This window comes from Ictalurus furcatus, chromosome 7 (assembly GCF_023375685.1).
Source record: "Ictalurus furcatus strain D&B chromosome 7, Billie_1.0, whole genome shotgun sequence".
Taxonomy (NCBI): Eukaryota; Metazoa; Chordata; class Actinopteri; order Siluriformes; family Ictaluridae; genus Ictalurus; species Ictalurus furcatus.
The window spans coordinates 7,288,373-7,311,411 of record NC_071261.1 but is presented as its reverse complement, the minus strand read 5'-3'; the positions used below and the strand labels follow the sequence as shown (position 1 = coordinate 7,311,411).

At 44.2% G+C, this 23,039-nt stretch overlaps 1 long non-coding RNA gene across 2 annotated transcripts in view; it reads left to right on the top strand.

Moving 5' to 3' along the window:
* The window catches only part of LOC128609571 (uncharacterized), a 110,569-nt gene that overhangs the window by 80,271 nt on the left and 7,259 nt on the right, over positions 1 to 23,039 (top strand). The window lies entirely within an intron of this gene.

Sequence of the window (23,039 nt, the reverse complement as noted above, 5' to 3'; positions counted from 1 at the left end):
AAGCATTTCATGATTAGTTCACATTAACATGTGAGAGATAAGCACTAAAAAGGTACTAAAGATGTACCTTGAGGGTACAAACGCAGGTACTGCTTACTATGTTTCTGTAGGAATGTACAAGAGTTTGTTCCTTTCAGAAGGAAAACACTGACTACGTTTACACGGACAGCAGTGATGTAATTATCGGCCTTATTCTGAATAAGACAGTATTCTGATTAAGGTGTTTACATGAGTCGCGTTTAGAATACTCCTTTCATGTTCAGGTTTTACGTGTTACAGAACGTAGATGGATTAACGTCACACGTCATTACGTCACCGCGTCACGCCGTCCGACGTTCCCTCCAGGATTTCACGCATCGACGTACAGTTGGTCTTCGTTATGGAACCGTATTCAGTTTTAGGTGTTTCAGTTTTAATTTTACGAAAGCTTCGAGTACGGTTAATTATCTGTCACGCCGTACGTGCAAATAGACGACTGCTTGAAGCCGTGGGCTGCGTCCCAAACCGCGTACGTACCGTTTATATAGTAGCTGATGTATTTCTCCTACTATATACTGTAGTAGGTAAGTACGCGGTTTGGGACGCACCCGTGCTCTCTTGTTTACCGTCAAACGCTTGAGCGCTGCCGTGTGTGCACGTGTCCTGTCTCACAATGCGGTGAAAACTCACACGACGTTAATAGCGTGATTAAGGTGTGTACATGTCTGTAACGCACGTCCATAATGCGACTAAAACAGGAAATACGCCACACGTCTTAATTCCATTTGTGTTTACTTCGAGTACGACTTTAATCGGATTAAGGATCATCAATAATCGCTGTTTACATGCTAGTTTCTTAATCCGAGTATCGTCTTAATCGGGTTGTATCACTACTTCAGAAAGCTAGAACCATCAAACTTTTTTTAAAAAAACCAAAAACTCTTTATAAGCCATTTTTCTTTTAAAAGGGTTTCCACTTTGCTCCTATTCTGAACGAAAATCCCCTGTTGTAGGATTCTACGTAGAACTTTTAAGGGCTCGAGAGTGAGACAAACCAGAGAACACGTTACGGTTGTAGACGCAGCCTTTTTTCCCCTAAGAGCGTATCTGTTCGAGATGATCGGGAGCTCGATAAAAACAAGGTTATTTAACAGCCATGAGGTTGGCGGCTCGTATCCAGATTTTGGCACGACAGTACGTGGAAGTGTCTGGTGCAGCTTGTGCAGCTTTCGGTAATGATGACAGCGCAGCGTAGGATATCTGATCACATCATCCATCCGCTCGTCCTTAATCAAATTGAGTGATGTGTATGTGTCAGGCCAGGGAGGGCACCATGGCCGAGTGCCACTGTTGCCTTGGGCCCAACGGACAAGCTCATAAAACACATCTGTTACATACTCGCCAGTTTGTGAACGTTTAGGACGTGCCGTGTAATACGCTTTTCACGTTCCGTTTATGGCCGTTTAAAAAAAAAAAAAAAAATCTAGATTAAAGCCGCAGCCAAAAGGTTCACAGCTATAATTCTAGCTGAGGAGTTTCGGAAGCGATGACCTGGAAAAGCCACTTATAATTTTATAGAGCCGCAAGTTGATCCGGATAAAAACCTCTCTTTCTGTAGTGGAACTGGAATGTGTTTGGAGTATCATTAATATTACGATTGTGCCATATGTTCGCTTCATAAATCCAGCAAATGGATTCCAGTCCTTATAACGAAACCTAATTAGACTGATAATGATATTTCTTCATGTTTGTACACAAAATGAGCACTTTTTCAATTGCACAAAAATACTGCATTATATATATATATATGTGTGTGTGTGTGTGTGTGTGTGTATATATATATATATATATATATATATATATATATATATATATATATATATATAAATAAATCTTTCCTGTACATGAGTAGCATGGAAAAATCTTGCTGACTCAGAAGCTCCAGATGAACTTTTTCTTTCAATTTCTCTGTCAACGCTCACTTATTTTTCATCCAGACATCTTTGGGTTCCACATCGGACTTGTAGCGTCCAAGGTCGCAGCCGGACACAACCGTGACTTTCACGCCTTTTGCGTTGCGCCAGATAGATCGCTGACACAACAGGACTACAGCCTGTGTTTACCCTCATCATGACGACGAACATCTGTCTTACTCCAGCGAAGATTCTGCACCAGCAATAAAAGGCAGCAGTCTTGAAGCCGTTAGTACCACTACTGGGCCATTGAGACCAGAGAAACAACGCAGTCGTTTGTAATGAATGATCGACTTTCCGAACGGTGTGCCGAATTTACCGACGTGCGTTTTTACCTTGAGGCTCCGGTCGGATGTTTCCCGCCTTTCGATAAGCCGTAACTGTGTACGAGAGCCGCAGGAGAGGTTTAAGGAGTGCTGATGTAATCCTCGGCGCGGTGAGCTGCCGGGCCGTCCTGCTGTGACGGGGGTCACACTGTGTCGATGACAATGTCAGAGCACATTACACCCGACGCAGTATGCTTACGGCCAATTATGCCTACTACTCCTTTACCACCATTTTAAGAGGCTCTCGTTGACCTGTGAGTGTGTCAGTGTGTGGGGGCATGTTTTTGTATCCTGATGGGGACTAAATGTCCCCATAAAATGTCCCTAGAAAGATATGAATATCTGACAGTTTTTAAACAGTACTTTAAAAAAATATATATATATCTTTTTAAAGAGACAGGGTTTACCATTAATTGCTACAGTAATAATTGTTAAGGTCCTCACGAGGATGATACGAGGAAAAAAAACGTGCCGTTCGTTATGAGCTGCTGAGATCTATTCAGATATACGTGAGGAACGCGCAGTAAAAAAGCAAGAGCGGCCTAGTCCACAAGATAATGTCCGTTGCTCTTGTCGACAGTTCCTATGGATTACATTAGAACCTTTTTATGCTTCAAAGTGTGTATACACATCACACATGGATAGATGTCTCCGGTATCCACGAACTGCAAAGAGGACAGTGATGAATGTGGCTTTCAGAGCAGAATGTGCAAGCAATTATCAGTCGTGTGGCTGGAGGGTGGGTTTCCCAGTGGGCCTGCCCATGTGGTACACAATTGTCAGGGTTGGGGTTAGAAAGCTAAATAGAGTTCACAAAGGCTCAACTTTTGTCTTTGTCTGGAAAGAAAGACTCCTTGTCTTGCCTTGAACTAAATCGGTTTCATCTGTCTACTTCGGTCTCCACGGATCGTGTCGACGATGCCCGAAACGCACGGCAAGCGATTTGATTTGCTGGCACTGCTCCGTGTGTTTATTTCGACCCGTTCGATTTTATTCAAGCGTATACCGCTTGGACGTTGTCTCAAAGCAGCGTTACAGAAATATTCATCGATTCCAGATATCAGTTTTTAAAATTTATAAACGGATCCTTAACGAGGAAGCCAGAGGTGACCGTGACGAGGAAACGCTGAGAGGAACCCGACTCAGAAGCGAACCCCATCCATAAATCTTTGTGTTTTTTTTTTTTTTTTTTTTTCCATTCCAAAACTGTGTACTACGTAGTCAAAAAGTCCAAGTGTACAAACAGGAACTTATGAGTGTGAGCATCAGGGTCATTTCTGATCTCGTTATAGCGTTACGGTTTTAACGCGTGGTCTGTTGTGTTGACGTTCTTAACTGTTCAATGATGGAGACTTGAGTGCAAAACCTTTCTTAGCAATTGCAGTCCTGAGACTGTCCGAGGAAGAGCATCCACAGCCATCGTTATGGTTTCTGTGGTCTCATGGCGACCTCCAGGCTGTACACCTGGAGCCATCCATTTGAGAGCAGGTGACGAGAACTCCAACCGTCAAGAAGGTCCGGCGAGCAGAATGAGTCAGGATCGCTGGTAACTTGCCATGCGTAAGCTAGAGAGAGCGAGAGAAAATAGAGAGAAGGACCTTGCACGGTGTATGGTTCAAGAAAATGTACACTGTCCAAGCAGGGACCTTGTTCCGTTGTTTGAAGGTGAATAAGCAAAAGTTGTGTTTGTGGATCTAAAGTTCAAAACTAAAGAGAGAATCTATAAATATCACTACTACTACTACGTTCCCTGGCTTTCTTGATGAACTTTGCAGGTCCTAACTCACTGGGATGTGTGACATGGACACAAATACAGCCAGCTTGGACATGCTTTGCTGATAATATGAAGTTGACAATGGGAGATAAGGCTATTAGAGAGCATGCACAGGAAACAACCGTGACAGCAGTGCTTTGTAGTCTGTGTACCCAAGATGCCGACCGTTCCTTATCTCCGAGATATACGACAGATTTCCTGCTTTCCTTTGGCACCCGTTCAGCGTTTTGAAATGCGCCTGGCATTAATACAACACTCGCGGAGGAAGGAACAGCCTTATAAGGCGCTTGGCTTTGTTCCAGTATCCGTTGCTCGTTGAAACAGAGAGCAGAGCGGCGGGTGAGAAAATGACCTCTAGTCCAGAAACGTTCACAACTGGCGGGGGGGGGATACTAAACTATCTTTATATATACACACTACACTGTCTGATACTACACTATCTTTATAATATGTGGATATATATCGAGCAAAAGTGTAATCAACGTATTCGTTCTCCAATGACCGAGCCTGCAAGTTTCAAGACTTCCAATAAGCAAGTGTCTTCCACATTAGATTGAAAGGAAAAAAACAACAACCCAACAACAAATCTTTAATTCCAAGCCTTTTGACCACCCACATGACCAGTGTTTGCGTTTCAGCGATATTTGACCGAGCAGCCTGCTCAAGCTGGTGCATTCTACCGCTACTATAAATCCTTGACGGAATATTTAGCTTTCTTGGCTCAGGTTTTATACCGAATATCCTATTTTAATAGCCGCAGCTGCAGAGAGAAATCTTTTCTATCGAAAGCTCTTTGAACATGAGCCATGAGGTCAGCTGTGTTTAATGGCTCGAGTTCGAACTCTTCCTCATCACTCCCTTATTGTTTACTTGGCCCGACCTGTCTGAATCGAGAGAACCTGATACTCACTGTCTGTCATTATGAGCGCAGATGAGTGTGTGTGTGTGTGTTGAAACCTGTGAAAATGTAGTTTCTGTATTTCGCATAACTTCAGCGGCTGCGTCTTTGGGAACCGTGGTAAACGGCATGCTTATAGTCGCATCCTGCCTCCACGTTCGTCGTCGTAGCATGTCGATTATTTCCTAGACATAGGAAAGCAACTTGAGACCGGATCAAAGAAACGTGTCAGGCATCTGGAGCTGCAGCCGGAGGGCATGCCTACACATCCCTCCATTAACACACACACACACACACACAGAGCAATCTCACACGGGAATCTCTGACAACACGTTGTTCCTGAACATGTCTACCATACGGACGCCTGCATACTCATTAGAAAATCTCCTCTCGGATCTCATTCGGATCTGGAATATCGACTTGGGTTTAGTATTTATGCAGGTGGACTTTTTTGAGAGCAAGGATTTCTCCACCGAAGGTCTTAAATGCGAGCTTTTTATTTTGTTATATATCTCAAAAAACCAGGAATATGCAAGATATGAGGAATATATTTACCCTGACAGAAAGCAAGAGCGATCCAGAGCGTGAGAAGTGTGGGGAAAGGGGCGGGGCTTCCACGCCGTGTCGGACAGCGTCGGAGAGTTCAAAACACCCGTGCAAATCGGTCCAGACTTTGCTTGGAGGATATTTTTGAGTGCTCCTGAAGAGTTTCCGCATAGGGAACGCTTACTGGCATTGGAGACTCCTTCCATAAATGTTCAACAAATATGTCCATATGAACATCCGTCCATTTTCTGTAGCGTTTATCCTACGCAGGCTCACAGGGGAACCTGGAGACTATCCCAGGGAACTCGGGGCACAAGGCGGTGGACGCCCTGGACGGGGGACCAGCCCATCACACACACCTGTTCACACACTACGGACAATTCGGAAATGCCACTCAGCCGACGGCACATGCGTTTGGCCCCCGAAGCACAGGGAGAGGTGCGATTCGAACCACGATCCCCGGAGGTGCATAAAGACATAACGCAACTATACGCTATAGCATGCCTACGTTTGGTTAAGTAGGGAAACTAGAGCGGATACAACTTAGCATGACGTCACGCAACGTTTTTTTTTTTGTTTTTTTTTGTGTGTGTGTGTGTGTGTGTGTGTGTGTGGAAAAAATCACGTCTGTTTTAAAATCTTAATTAAAGTAGCGCTGTAATAATTTGAACACTTTGCGAAGTTTCTATCCCACCTTCTTGAAGCCATTCGCCCAAATTTGTAAATGCCTTTCCACTTGGAGTTTTTCATTTTCATTCATTTATTTATTTATTTTTTGAGGTGAGCTGCTAGACTTTCACAAAGTTTACATTTATTGATATTTAAGGACAATATTTAACCTTACATGGACACTCACTAGCTATGATTCCAGAATTATCGGCACCCTTCACGAAATATCGGTAACCACGATATTTAACGGTAACCACACACACACACACACACACACACACCTGGGGGCAATGTAGAGTACCAGGATGGGAGGAAAACTGGACACAGGGAGAACTGAGCTCGGAATAAATCCAGGACCCTGCAATTGTAAGGCACCAACCTCGACCAAAAATAAATAAATAAATAAATCTTCAACTTGAATAAATGCAATCCATTCTTCGTCATCCGTAAAAATATTAATATAACGTTAAATATATAACCCCCAACTAACTGGAGTTAGTCCAATACTGTACATGGGCCAAACTTTTGTTTTCGTCACAGTACACATGGTACGTATTTACACGTGTGTAATACTGACCGAACCCTCCGATTAATCACGTTTGGCCTGTCTGGTCACCCTGGACTGTGTGTGGACTGAGCCAACAGATGACGTCGATGCAATCTTTTTCTCGGAACGCACGAAGCACATCGAGGAGCTTTACTGTAAAGCAGCTAAATCTCTTCTCCTCGCTGCGGCGAAGCTCTGTAATTGCTTCACGTACACACATGCTGTTTTTGTCGTCTTGGCTCTGTACTCCGCTTCTTCTGGATTTGCAATGAAACAGTGTCTCCGTCTAAACGTCCTGCCATCTTGTAGTCTAAACGTGTCGCGTAATATCTAGTGCATTCGTGAGATTCCGCACGATCGTGACCAAACGATGTGTTCTGCGCTGGTTGAAGGTAACGTGGGACATTTTTGAGTGTTAAGCGGTGGTTTCAGAGTTCTCCACAGTGGACCGTAGTGAAGATGACGGGGTTTCTGGTGTTTGTGTACGGTTTGAAATTGTATATAGTGCAAACAAGGTGCTCAAATGTACATAGTAAGTGATCAAGTGGGTGTGAGCTTATTGGTCTGACATATACAGTGGAAAATCTACAGTGCTGTGAAAAAGTATTCGCCCCCGTAGTTACTAATTCCCCAAATCTATGAAAGTGCATTGATAACAGGGTTCAGCTGGACTAGACACAACCAGGCCTGATTACTGCAAACCCTGTTCAATCACATCAACACTTTAATAGAACTTTTTCAACAGTATGAATTTGGTTAAAAGGTCTTACTCAGTAACACACTACGCTAAAATTGAAAGAAATTCCAGAAATGATGAGGAAGAAGGTGATTGAAATACATCAGTCTGTTACAAGCTATTTCAAAGGCTCTGGGACTCGAAAGAACCACAGAGAGGGCCGTTATCTTATAAATGGAAAAACTCGGCACAGTAGTGAATCTTCCCAGAAGTGGCCGACTTTCCAAAATCCCTCCAACAGCACAGCAGTGACTCATCCAGGAAGTCACAAAAGAGCCAAGGACAACATCAAAGGACCTACAGGCCTCTCTTGCATCAATAAAGGTCACTGCTCATGACTGAGATAGTGGAACTGTTTGGAAGACAGGGGTCCCGTTACATCTGGCATAAAAAACAAACAAACGGAGAATTCCACAAAAAGAACGTCATACCTATGGTCAAGCATGGTGGTGGAAATGTGATGGTGTGGGGATGCTTTGCTGCTTCAGGGCTTGCAATGATCCAAGGAAACATGAAGTCTGCTCTCTATCAGAAAATCCTGAAGGAGAATGTCCGGTCTTCATTCTGTAACTTGAAACTGGACTATGCAGCAAGACTAAGCATAGGAGTAAGTCCACCTCTGAATGACTTAAAAGAATAAAAAGCTAATAATAAGCTCCGGTTATCAGAAGCGTTTAGTCGCAGTTCTTGCCGATAAAGTTGGCACAACAAGATTTTAAGTTTGAGAGAACAATTAGTTTTTCATATAGCTGATAGGTGTTGGATAACTTCTGGGTTTTTTTTTTTTTGGCTTCAATAAAAAGATGATAAAAACTGTACTGTTTTTTTACTCGGGTTGCCTTTTGTTTTATGTTGTATTTCGTTTGAAGATCTAAAACTATTTAGGATGAGAGATGCACCAAAACTGAAGAAACCAGCACGGGGGCAAGTAGTTTTTCCACAGCACTGTACACAGGAACATGCCAACCGCACACGTTTAGGGAGCCAAAAGTAATTATACACTTGGTTGCACAGTTATTTCCTGGCCACCATGGTGTCTGTACTGATGCTGTGTGGGAAGGAGAATTGGAGTATAACCCAATGGCGTGATTACTTCTAATAAGGTTAACATTAGTTTCGTGGACACTTGTGTACATGCAGTACCGTGCAAAAGTTTTAGGCACATGCACAAAGTATGAACTTAAATAAGCTTTACCCTTACCATTCACAAAGTTGCCCCTCACATATAATTATCCGAACGATGCATTCCCGCTCTGAGCAGCCTAGTAGAAGAACACACAGTTCATTTAAAAAAAAAAAAAAAAAAAAAAATTTCTCCGCCGTTGGGCTTTGTCATGTGTCTAGACCTGTGGTGTCTGTTTCCTCTTATTACAAAATATTTAGAAAAAAACCACCATTCTTTCACAACTTACGAGTGTGGGATATGCGGTAGACAGTTTTTCAACCGTTCATGAATGATCAACGTAAAACCTGCGTTTAATAGCAGACCGTGTACGAAAGAATACGCTGGCTGTGACGACATTTCATCATAATATTCATTTGATAACCTTTCACTCCACTAGCGTATTTATTATTATTATTATCATTTCTTTAATTGGTGAAGTGACCTGCTGAGGTGAAATTTGCATATGCGGAAACTTAACCGTACCATACATATATTTGCTTTTTAATACAGTGCTCGCCGGTCAAGACAAATTGTAACGACGTAAAAGACCTACTAGTAATCCAAAAGACATGGAGGATGCTGGGATATGGAGATATGAGGAGGAAAGAACGAACTACGTGTTAGCGGTTTGGCCGTCTGGCAGTTTGCGGCCAGCTGCTCAGATTCGGTCCGTCACGAACGCTGAAGAGTGAGGGCTAGATAATGCCTCATAATCTTCGTTACATAACCGCCACACTCGCGCTTTGTTTTGATTTGATTGGATATCCCTTGATGCTGGTCCAGCCAGAGATTTCCCTCAAAACAAAGCTGTACGCAAAGCAGCTTTCCTCAGTTCAGCGGTTAAACAAATGTTGTTGTAATCTTTAAGCGAGGTGGACAACTGTGTGGGATCGTTTCCAAGGTTTCCAGGAAGTAGAATCGCTTTTCAGGGACATCAAGTATGAATCCGTCCTCTTGATGACTGCTCACAGTTTACGTGTCATGTCATTGTTTGGCCTTGTCATTACAGAGAGAGAGAGAGAATCGGTGTAATAGCAAGTAACCACCGTGTGGAGATTCAAGGAGTCTCTGGAGGCAAGCATGCCCTGTTGTGGAGCAGTTATTTCCAGGTGAAGAACTGGAAAAATTTAGAAGGCCGAATGCAGCATTAAACTATCATCGGGCCCCTGAATAGGGAAGTTGTGCACTTCCTTTCTGCCCAACTGTATCTCAAAATAGGCTCGAGTATCGTTGAGTAATACGTTTAACCACATCATTTGTCACAAAACTGTTCCTCTGTACTTGAGACTAGTCCTATGGCTGATTTTCATTTATAGCAATTTTTGCAGACATTCCACAATATTAACCGTAAGTGCATGAAAACTCGATTCATTTCTGTTTCCTTTGTAGAACGCTTTTAACGATGGACATGGTCACGAAGCAGCTTCAGAGAAACGGATCAGTTCAGGATATACATTTGAAATTTTTACCCCTAATGAGGAAGCCAGAGGTGATCGTGCTGAGGGAAAAACTCCAAGACGATATGAGGAAGAAACTCTGAGAGGAACCAGACTCGAAAGGGAACCCGTCCTCGTTCTGGGTGACAGCGGATTTAGAAATAATTCCCTTCGATAACCGTGTGTCATTTGTTATAGTTTTAACATGAAGTCTTGTTTTGTCGAACTGATCACCGATGGACAATTGCAGTCCATCTTCATGGTTTCGGGCGGGTCCGGAGAGAGGCAGGGGTCAGGATCAGTGGTATCTCAGGAGTAGCACGTGTAGCTCCAGGGAGAGGAAGGGAAAACCATTCATTAATCAGTTTAAAAAAAATAGAAGAATGAGCAAACTGCTGTGGCGTAAGAGGAATAAAACACACTGAGCCCTTAGTGGGAAATAATCCACTTCTGAAGCGTTTTATTCCTTGCTTAACATGGCCTGTGGGGAGTTGTGCTGCATGGAGTGACACATTATCCTTATACAGTACATGTGATCCTGAGCTACTTCATCTGCGGCGCTCGTCCCCCTCTCCCGAGTGTTTACAGCACAGGAAGGTTGTGCTCTTGCGTTCGGCAACTCCCGGGTTAACTCTACGACGATCGAACCAGTACTCACGGATATAAGAGTGCTATATTGTGTTTGCCCACGTTTACACCCGACACCGGAAACAAGAGCAGGTGTGCTTTGTTTAGAAATATTGCGTCGGATTAATCATTACAGGAGGATTTTATGATTAATGCAGGACTGAGCAAACGTTAAAGGTGTCGTGTTCGTTCGAAATCAGTTTCCCGAATGAATTTCCTGCGCTATCGCTGGTTTAATATTTAACCCACCAGTTGCTGAAAAAAACTGTTATGTATTGTATAACCATGTGCAGAAATGACGGTGTTTTACGTTTATGAAACATACGTGCTTCATTTCACATGAAAAGACTTGCCATTTTACTTATATGTATATATATGTATATGTAAAGACACTCCTGTGGTGACGCAGTGTACGCCATATGGTTGAACATTATGGAGCTGTGACCCAACCTCTTACCCACCCCAGTATACACGCTCGCTCTCTCACACACACACACACAGTGTTTCTGAACTACAGCGTTCACAGCAACCCATATAGTATGGCATGGGGAACCCCAGTCATGTGCCAGTTTTCAAACTCTCTCACACTCTCTCACACAGGCACACGGTTCAAGAGATTTGTAAGAACTCCCACAATTCATTGAAAGCGCAGACCTCCCCCTCCTCTGTCCCCATTGCACTCCTCCACTTTCTCCCCTTTTCTCTCTCCTGTTTATCTCTCTCTCTCCCCCTTCTCTCTCAATCAGTAAAGGGCAATAAAGCACTTCAGCCCTGCTCTTATCTTCACCCTCATACTTTTCTTAAAAGACACGTTATGGCAGTTCCCACACGCACGTAATGTCAGTGGAGAATTTGGGGCCATGGATCAAATTTCATCTTAGCGGGTTAGGAATTACTACACGGGCTGCCCGGAATATACCACGTCCGTGTGCGTAAAAGTTGAAAACCAGACGTTTTTAACGGGCAGTAAACAAACTGAGCGGTACAAAAAATGAGTCGTCTCCGAAGAATGTCGGCGTTAAAACTAAAGCAGTTCAACCAAGACTAGGTGTAGCAACACGTCTTGTTAAATGTAATGAAATACAGTATTAAGAGAGATGCTGCTATTTCTCTTTTGTAACAAACATTGTTCTTTTTATTTTAAGATACAGCGTTTCTGTTAATATTCACCCCCCCCCCCCCTTTTTTTTTCAAGAAGATAACCCAACACAAATGCACACTAGGTTCCTTCCTGAACGCTTTAGTTTCAGGTGAACTCATTGCCTGTGCATCGTTGTTCTTGGAATTGGCTTTGGAATGCGGTTATATACACTTGATTAGATTTTACTGCCTGCAATTTCTTGGTACTTGAGAGTTTTTTATCGTCCCAGCGGCACTTTCAAGCCTAGATTGTCACTACTCTTTGAAGATATGGCTAGAGGGAAGTGCTGTATGCGAACTTTAGGCTTTCTCATGACTTCCTTGGACCGATTGGTTTACTTTCGTATTGGTTTTTCTTTACGCAATACTCCAATTAAAGAAACAAGGGTGTGGTCTATGCAAAGACTCTTAACTGACTACTTCTAACCTATATATGGTTTCAGAGGTGATGGGTCTTCCTTACGTTTCTGTGGGGGGGAGGAAAAAAACAGAAACAAGGCCAAAACATAATCCAGAGAAGAAGCCAAGATGAAATAGTTCTTAGTTTTTAAGGTGTTGCGCCACCACAAGCCACAACAGCTTCAGTGCTCCTTGGAGTACTCTCTGGAACAGTGCTAGAGGGATGAACACCATTCTTCCAAAAGATATCCCTTCAATTAGTGTTTTATCGATGGCTGTGGAGAGCGCTGTCTAACATGTCAGTGTAAAATCTCCCATAAGGGTTCAATTGGGTTGAGATCTGGTGACTGCAATCAGGCCATAGCACATCATCATCCTGGAAGAGACCACTCCCATCAGGATAGAAATGCTTCATCGTAGGATATAGATGATCAACGAGAAGAACGTTTTGTATTGATTTGCATTGAGGTCCAATCACGGATTAAATCTGCTCACTAACATCTCTCAACTGTGAAGCTCATTTTAGTTGACATTAGTTCAGTCATTTACTCACAGAAGCTCCCGATGATGGTGGTTTAGTTGTTTTGTTTTTTTTTGGGGGGGGGGATGGGGGTTAGCACAAAGAGAATAAAAGTTAACGCAGATTTCCATAGGCACTTAGGACCCTATTGTGCTCCTCACGTTTGATGCAAAGGAAGTTCCTCACATTGCACTAGAATAAGCCAGTGTTATTGGGTCGAATGAATCTATCCTATCAAAGGGCAGCTTATATTTCAAATGCAGAACTGAAACCGAAGCCTCTCGAAGTAAGCCGTGAACGCAGCTAGCTCGTAATTATTCAGTCAGAATCGGTAATTGATATAACGGTATTTCAAGCATTAAGATGTAATGGTAGACCAGCGTGTTATTGAGTTACAGAAAAGCTGGGCGTGACTAATTCCTCTGAATCGGAGCAGGATCTAAATGTTTGCGCTCTCTCTCTCTCTCTCTCTCTCTCTCTCGCTTTCATTTACAGACACACACATACAGAAGTAGTAGTGAGAGTTTGATCTGAAAATGATGAAGCTCTTGGTATTTGCAGTTTAAAAAAAAAAACAAACCAAAAACACACACATTAGGTAAGCCACTGTTTGTTGTGTATTCTGGCTTGTGCTCATTTTAACCCTGCCCATGTTTGATTATTAAAACCCTTTCAGTCCCATATCTGCTTCATTCAGAACACTCCCTTTGTATTTCATGATAATGCCACAACTACCAGACCAACTCCTGGTCTGCTAGCCCAAAGTGGCAGGTCATATCTGAACATACTGCACCAGCACAACAGTGCTCTGTTCGGCTGCTTCCTCTAATTTTGCACGACGTGCTGAAGATGGCGAGAGGTGAGGTGCGTAAAAACTGTTGATGTCGATATTGCGAAAACGTCCAAAGCAGTCGCACCAGCCGTGAAATTAATCTGAAGCCAATTTCTTTCATCATTCGACTGATGAGTGGCTTCACATTCTGCCGTACACTTACATTAGTACTGTATGATGCACATGTTTTTGTTTGTTTGTTTATTTATTTATTTATTTTCTTCCCAAATTTGTCATTTGTAGAAAAGATATCTACTGTAGCGTTACACACCGATCACACACCAATCAGGGACGGTGGAGGCGATACAGTGCTTCCTCTGAGACGTAGTGAAGCCAGAGTGAATAGCCTCTCTGATCCCTCAGACCAAGGCCAGTTTTGCCCTGGGAGACTCCTCGTCACAGATGGCTGTGGTATTGTCTGGAATCTCAATCTTCCAGCGATAGTGCTGAATGAACGCAGGATCCATGAGCGAACCATCTGCAGTAGTACAGATCTTAGTACTGGTTCTTAGTGGCACCAACTGTAAAAATCCAAACTTGTCCTAAAAGGTTAAAAGCTCTGCTCTTTACGAATGTCTTCAACGGCTTTGCATTTCTGTCCACACGCACTGATCGGTCCAAAATGTCGTGGGCTGGTCTGAATTGTTAAAAAGGTTGGAAACCCGGGTGTAGCCTTTTTCCAGTGGTTTAGAGGTGTCACTTAAGGTTAAGTCGATTGGCGCGCAAACCTCTACTGCATGAGTGTCAATAGGATGGCAGTGAAATGCATGTATCTCCAAGAATTGCTCCTACAGCAATAATCCCATCTTGACTTTGCCTAAGGTCCTCGTGGGCCTCCGGAGAGATCGGACACAGGCCTGGCTTTGTTTCACGTCTGTAGCACTGACAGCTGGAGACTGAGGTGTTATGGGAAGTCAGAAGGTGCACAAGAGGCTTCTGTTGTATTGGAATTTTCCTGACCCTGTTCCTTCACTATCCCCCCCACCCCCCCCCCCACATACACACACACTCTAAACACAGTGTGGCCCTCGAGAGATGAAACACAGCACACATGCCTAAATGACTGTTTTCATTTTCAATCATGTGTATAACCCAAGTATTTGAGGTTGAGCATCGGGTTGGTATCCTGCTGCCCCGTCTGTATAAGGTAATGGACTTTCTATCAGTTTCTGACCTGCTGCTGTTTCAGCTCTACATAGCATCAGTGCTGCCTTTGTTGAGACGAACAGCATGAGCAAGGCTTTGTGCAGGAGTGATGCCAGACCGCTTGTGTGTGTGTGTGTGTGTGTGGAGATGTTTTTATATCTTGCTGGGGACCAAACGATTAAGGTTAGGTTTTGGTGTAGGGATGGCATTAATTACCTACAATAAATATTTTGTCACAGGAAGGTCCCTTCAAGGTATGTGTGTGTGTGTGTGTGTGTGTTTGGTTGGGGGAATGGTGGGGGTTAGGCTGAGGTGTAAGGGCTGATTTACACTTATGTGTTGAAGCACATTTGCATGTCTGCATTGCGAGGAGGAGACAGGATTTGTGGCACAAAGCATGCCACATGACACACACTCTCCTGCTGGGATCCACGAAGCTGACTGCGTGTCGTTGGTATTTATGGCGCTGCCAATCAGCCGGCCTTCATGCAAATGCTGACTGGTTGGCAGGAAGGTGTGTTTATGTATGCCTAGAAATAATGTTACGAAATGCCGTGACCCACGGGTTATATCCGGAGTAAACAATGTAAACAGCAGCATTTTAAATAAAGTGTGCTCTCGCTCCCAGACTCCTTTTTGAAAGTTGAAAATCTTTATACGTAATCGCTTGCTGACGAATGCTTTCGAAAATATCAGTTTAGACCTACTCACGCTGTTAGAGTCTCAGGCTGGTGTCTTTTTAATCAAATAGCGCGAGAGCAGAAATGAACGCGAAATCGAGCAAACACCTCGATCATCGGATGAGCTTGCGATTTTTTTTTTTTTTTCTTTTCTCAAAATGACCGCAGATTTGGGCCGAGACGTGTCGTGTGACGCCATCACAACGCGCATTCCGCCAAAGCCCTATACGCTTCACGTGCTTCGAACACGAGTTCAGCTTAAAAAGGTCGTTAACCAACAAGCATCACCGCGAAAGACCGTGCAGAACCGTTCCGTGCAAATTGCAAATCCGGCCAGTTCAAATTTTCCGCAATAACAATCAAATTGCATTGTAAATTTTTTTTTTTAAAAAAAGCTGCAGCGAAATCGAGCGTTTTTCCAGCGCACTTTCATTGATTTGGGGAATTGGTAACTACGGGGGCGGGGGGGGGGGGGGGGGGGCGCAAATACATTTTCACACAGGCCCATTTGCTATTGGATAACACCTTTTTGCTTCAATAAATAACGTTATCATTTTAAAACATTAAAAATGATTTAAGTTCTGAAACAATTTAGTACGAGATATACACACACAATTACAGAAGAAATCAGGATGGGGGGCAAATACTTTTTCACAGCAGCGTGACGTGCGAGGCAACAGGCTGACCGTATCGCTCATTATAACGGCCAGATCAATTCCGCAAGAGCGCTCACTTTGCTTTATTTATTTATTTATTTGTAGCACACGGCATAGCAACTTGATCAAAAAATGATTTGAAAATTGTGGATTTAAATACGAGTCGCTTCAGGAACTGCGAGTTCCCGGTTACAGAAGAGTGGAAACGAATCAGAAATGCTTTCCTTGTGATCTTTCCCGACCGCACTTTCCAAACCGAAGTTACACCCCGTGTTATCTTCTGTTCATTCCTGCAGTGAAACATGGAACTCTGTTGTGTTTTGGCTCATGTGACTCCTCCCCCAGTGTACACGTACATGCCGCGTGCGAGTATGAAGGGTTATGAAGTGTAGTGTGTGTCTTGCAGTGTGTTTGAGGCATCCTAGTGGAGTCCAGAGGTCTGACTCGGTGTTTAAACACCGGGGAAAGGACTAGTTACAGTCGTCTTTAAGCACTTCAGTGCGATACCTGGTTTAGAACTTCAGCATGTGAACTTTGGTATCAGAACAGCAACCGAAGAAAGCACTCCGTTCCTACGACAAATATGGAGGGTTTGTTTAAAACACGCGGATAATTTACGACTGTAAATATTTGCAGTTTATTGTTTGAGTGGGAAACGCGAAACAAATCACCAGTACGCAGGTTCATCAGCCCGTGTGAATGCGAGGCACTCTGTTATGAAAACAAAACGCGAGGTGTTCAGCACGGAGCCCAGACTCCGAGCCCGGACTCCGAGCCCGGACTCCGAGCCCGGACTCCGAGCCCGGAATCCTAGCCCGGACTCCTAGCCCGGACTCCTAGCCCGGACTCCTAGCCCAGACGTCGGCGTCACTGCAGGTTTAATCACGCAGGTGCGAACAACCAGCACTTCTCCAGCAACTCTAAACGGTATGATGAGTAAAACTAGCTCTGAGCTTTATATTGCTCTGAGGTCAATGCTGAGTCTACGTAACCACTGTTCCAGATCTTCCCGAAATGTCATCTGACCTTTTGGTTTGTGCTGAGAGAGCAAAAAGTCTTTACAAACTGCAATGAGATGTTAAGTTTCAAGTCTTGAGGAAGACGGCCTCTTTTGAAGAGAATGCCAAACAGAAAGGCGTGTTGTCGTGTCCCCGTCCCCACCCCTTCCCCATTTACAAGGCCCTTGGTGCAGTGCCAACCTCAGACATCGTTCCCTCGGGAAGGCGTGCCGATAGCAACGACGCACAAAATTGTCATGGACGCTTAAATTGTAAATTATTAATAAAAGCTTAGGCACTTTTAGTGATGTGAATATTTAATATTGACACACGCCGACTCTCAGGAATAGCACTATTTTTTCCCCTTTCGATACGGCGTGTGTGCCTGAGAGAGGGGGATGGGGTCGGGGGTGTTTGTCGGAGGGTGGGAGTGGGGGTCGGCAGATGGGGTTGGGGTCGGAGGGTGGGGTTAAGGGGTCGGAGGATGGGGATGTGGGTCGGGGGGTGTGGTGGGGTTGTGGAATCCTCTCACAGGCTTTTCGGATGTTTGTTGGTATATGGATTGGCCACATGGCTGAGTGTTGTTTTGAGTGCTACTGTTTTCCCAGTGATTCACTCTGAAATCATTCACGGCAGCCAGTTGTTGAGCAGTTAAAGGGAAGTGTTGCTTCCTGCCTATAAAAGTTCATTTGATACAAGGCTTTTCTGTGGAAAAAAGGAACTAAATTACAAGCTCTACAAGCAATATCATCAAAAACTATTTTATACATAGATAGATGTCGTGAATGCCGATAATTTGATGATGAATCTTCACACCTTTGCCTCTAAAATTCTTGTTTTTTTTTTTTAACTTCTGGCGTTTATGCTGCATCCGACTAAAAGCCTGACTTCAACATTTGGAATCCCTTCTCGGGACGGTCTCCTGAACCCCGAGTTCAGCAAGTGATGTCATGAATCAACATGGCTGCTCGGCGAACGTGCTAACCACTGACTATACAGTTTTGAATTTGAATTAGTTCATCTACTGGAATTTTGAAAGACAAATCCTCTGATCCTGAGCCACGCCCATTGAATGAGTCCACAATTGTAGCTCGCTGAATGTGTCGTTAATTAGATAAGCAGGGTTAAATGTAATATCCATTAGCTGCTGCCTTGTAAGACGACCGATTACTCCATTAAAAAAAAACAAACGTATATACTTAGGAAACACTACAACTACAGGAGTACAATCTACCAAAGCCATTATGATTTACAGTCCTAGATGATCTGGAGTTTTCTTTGAAGCAAGAAAGTGAGTTAGCCGGGAAAGAAAGCAATAAAATCGGCAACCATTGCTAAATATGATATTTCTGTTAGCAGCGCTCATGTAATTTTAATATAGAATGCCACATGGGGATATCCGAACATGTCGTGTGAAGTGCTCCAGTTCATTGAGTGGGCGGGGCTACGAGTGACAAGCTTTGAACCGTAACCAGGTGTACAGCTTTCCTTTGAAATCCACCCACATGTGAACAATGCCAGAAGTCACAAGCGAAGGAATTCTTACTGCTCGCGTCACATGGTTCTCCTTGTACACATCGGTTTCTTCCCGGTTTTCATCCAGAAACGTACTGGTAGGTGGACCGGGTAGTCCATATTGCCCCCGAGTGCCTCCAGGGTAGGCTCTGGATCCTTCATGGTTACTGAAGATGAACACGATCCTTTTCGTCATGACCCACAATTACCTCCGTAGTCTTTAACCGCGCTATGAGCAGGGAAATGAATCATATCAGCGTGTCGGTATATTTATTAATAATAGAGATGAAACGGATGGACGAATAGACGGTAAAGATCGAGCTGGATGAAGCGGTTCTCGATAGACTGGAGAATCTGAACGTGCCGCACTTTCTCGTTTATAGCCTACTCGTAAAATCCGCCCATTAATATTTTAGTGGGTTTTCTCTCCGAGTATCAGTATTATCGCTGCAGTGCTGCTGCTCCTGTCCGTACAGAATAAAAAGCCCGGATCGCCATTCAGAGCATGGATTACCTTTCTGCATCTGTAAGCTCAAAAAAAAAAAAAAAGAATACATCAGGGAGCACAGAGATGCGCTTCTGACAATAGAGCGTTTTATACCGATTCTGTATTACAGGCCTTAAGAGAGCCGAGCAGGTCTCAGAATCACATTCCGGTGATAAACGTACGCCGTAAAGCAGAGGATGTGAGGACGGACGTACAAAAAAAGAGGCTCAAGCACTAAGATCAGATCTCTGCATCCATAACTGCTCTCGGTACACAGAGAGCTCAGTCTGAAAAGATTCGCATGGATTATTTTGGAAGCTAAGCAGCATCACCGGTTGGTCGTAATAGAGATACACGGAGACGCGTGAAGAAACGGGGCGGGGGCTGAGTTCGTTCTAGCCCAGGGTGTAATTTGATGGAGTGTGTAACGAACACAAATAGAGCGGGATTTTTTATTTTCTTTACGCTTTAAAGGAGAAACAGAAAAAGGTTGATCGACTAAGCACACGCTTTTCAATAAACGTACAGTCCATACAGGATTTCATGGAGGGGTTTTTTTTTTTGTGATTGTTTCAGATAGAAATGCTTGGTTTTGCTGCGGCTCTTTTCAAAATATCAGCTTTTAGTGCGCTTTTTTTTTTGGCGCATTGGCGGAATACTTTCACAGTGATGTTTGTCGGTAAAACAGATCTTTTATCTGTACTCACGTTTGACGCACGTGAATAGAAGAGGGTTTTGACTGAATGACATCACATGACTCGGTGGTTAAGGTCTACTGCTCAGGTGGTCATGAGTTCAAACCCAAGCACTGCTTAGCTACCACTGTTGGGCCCTTAACCCTCAACTCATGTATGAATGAGAGAAACGTAAGCCGCTCTGGATAAGGGCGTCCCTTAAAAAAAAAAATAGTCTGTTGAAAATCTGTGGTAAGTTTGCAGAGTTTCACAAAAGTGTTAACTTTTCTGTTTCGGATGAAACATGAAGTCAGTAGAGCAAATCACAAATGCAGCTGTTTGTAGTGTAATAGTCTTCTCCACATCCTTCCTATTATGGAATCACGAGGCCTCATGATTCAACGCGCATCACTGTCAGGCTATTGATTTGATATTAGATTTAAGCCTCCTATCTAATATCACCAGCAGCTGTCTCTGGTTTTAACAAAGTGTTTGGACAGAGTTGAAACTTCTGGTCCAGCTCCCCAGAGACACAGCACACACACACACACACACACACACACACACACACGCAAAATACAGTTATGTCTACACACTGTAGTTCTGTCTGCATGAGCGTCTAATTGCCGAGGACAGACGGTGACTGCGGTGTTTTGACTGTAGCGGATTAGCGATACGCTACCTAATTACAGTAATGCGTTTCCACAGTGACAGCTGGGCCACCGGACTGCGGCGAGAAGACCAAAACAACCCCGATCCCCTCACTTTCATCTCAATGTTAAGCTGACGTTATCCGTTCTCGGTTGAAATGAACGGAGAACTACTTTCCTGCTGAAACCCGTTTTGTTTGAACGGGAAGTAGCATGTCCGCTAACTGACGAACCACAGGATGTCCTTCTATTAATGAGGAAATACCATGGATTATTTTATTTATTATTTTTTGGACTTTATATGATTTTGCTAATATCTGGCGCCCTTCTCCCCCCCCCCCCCCCCCCGCATCCCGCCATGGTCTCCGAACTATTTTCGTCTCATGCACCATGTCCAGTAAAAGAGTGTTCACAAGGATGTTCATTGTTACCTGTTTACATCCTCACTGTCTGGATTTGAGATTAGCGCCGTGCGGTTCCTCTACTACACGCTCGTGTGACACCGTGACCCTGTCTGTTGCGCTGCTGCCATCTGCAGCTCCCTGTCTGCACTTGACACGTCTCAGCTGCTCACACACAAAGACAAACAAAAGACCAGGTAGTGTTTCTGTGTGGTGTACATGCAACACTGTGGGTTTTGGATTCCTTCCAACACCTTCATCCGGCTACATGAGGCATGAGAGTCCATACCCCCCCCCACCCCTTCCCTTTCAACCGTGGCAGGTGCTGGGTACAAATCCGCCCGAGTCATCCAGAGCACTACATTGGAATGATGTGAGTCATGGGGAGCTGCAGTTACTCCTGATCTTTAGATCTTGATACTCAAACACACAGTAAGATTCACTCGTTATCTTGGTCGAACTGGTACTGCTCTTCTTGTATTCCTCTGAAGTCGGGAGAACGTAGAGGAAATGACTGTGCGGACAATTGGAGAGGAATGCTGGAACAGAAGTCATCACCTCCCGATTGCAGAAATAGTTCATTCCCAACACTCACCCTTGCTTCAGCGGATCGTCTCAGCCAGATCCTGTAGATCTATTTCTACCGTCCTCACTGTACACGTCAAATAGATTGGAGGTTTCAGCTTTCTCCAGATGGAAACGACGTGTATTTTGACTGCTGATGTTTGGTTCAGGTCCATTCCGCAAATGAGATATGCAGAACGCTTTTTGGATCTGAAACAGTATTCCCCCCCCTCCCTCCCCACCCCAAAAAAAAAAGCTCTTGTATTTCTCCTTGGCTTGTTTTTTTTTTTTTTTCATCATTTGGGGGCTAAAATTAATGAATGACTCAGATGTCTTATCAGAAATTCCTGAGTAGGAAGTAGAGGGTAGATTAAATATAACCGTTACAGCGTAACGGATCACCGTGTGCTTTTTTTAAAAAATCCCAAGAGGGTGACGGTAAACGAGGACATGGTGGCTGGAGAAAACAAAACACCCGTTTTCATTTTTAAATGGAAAATGAATGAACGGTGCGTACATAAGGTCGAGGCTTGTTGATTTATAAGTGACGTACCGGCGCCACGCTCTCTCCCCACCCGTAAAATACCATCCGGGCCGTGACGAGCGTGGAGGTCGGCGATGACCTGCTGAAAATATGCCCTTAGATCCTGGAAGAGAGACTGTGTGCACGCTCTGTATGCAGTGTACTACACAGGCAAATATTTAATCACACGCCTGTTTGAGCTCTATTCCGCCGAGGCCTCTTTATACCCTCCCACGGTGGCATTCACACTTCTGAGGTGACTTTGTTTGTTTGTTTGTGCTGACACCAGCGCTGAAGAGGAGTGCAAGTAATCTTACCGCCATATGGTGTTTGGTCTGCTTTGTAGTGGCCACCCTGGGAGATGGCGCTCTGGAATTACAGGTCGCACTCACTCACACACACACACACACACACACACAGCGTAGGAAGTCATCGCCTGTGCCTCTTACTGTCCGAGTGTAGAGCCAGGCTGTGTAAACAGACGAGCATTTGGCCCAGCGCTAGACACCCTTGGTGAAACTATCTTGATCAGTCAGGAAAGCCATTTAGAAAACAGTATGTGTTCGGCTGGGAGGAAGTGTCAGCCAGCACAGCGCGATCCCGAGATGCTGCCCCGCGGAGCAAATTAAATACACACTCGGTCTGGGATCACGTTTTCCCATAGAGATCTATCGCTGTATTACTCACTATGACGGTAAACCCTCACTCACAATCCTTTCCCTCTACAGTCAGCTGACCCCTGCTGACCAATCAGCGGCAGGTTACGCACACCGCATTCCATCTGGCTGAGAGGGAAAGTGGCTTCCTGTTCCAGCCAGCTGAGATTCAGAATGCAGTGCAGAGACTTTTCCTTCCAGCTTTGTTTTCTCCCACATACTTTGAGCCCATTTGGCAGGAAAACACTGCTGCAGGCGGGGTGAAGGGAGATGATAGTACCATTGCTCATGTGTTGACTCAAGGATAGGAAATCAGAACGAGAATTCCAGACGCTTTGTTAGGAGCACGGATGTGGGTTTGGAACCGATCTCATTGGCCCGAACGGCATCCAGTGGAACTAGAAACCTTTCCGAAAGCGTCTTAAAGGCTCGTTATATATCCAGATGCTCGAGTCGGTGTGTGAAAGTACAGAAACTCCCACCGGCACACGCAAAACACTTCCGCACGTGCAAGCGGCCGTA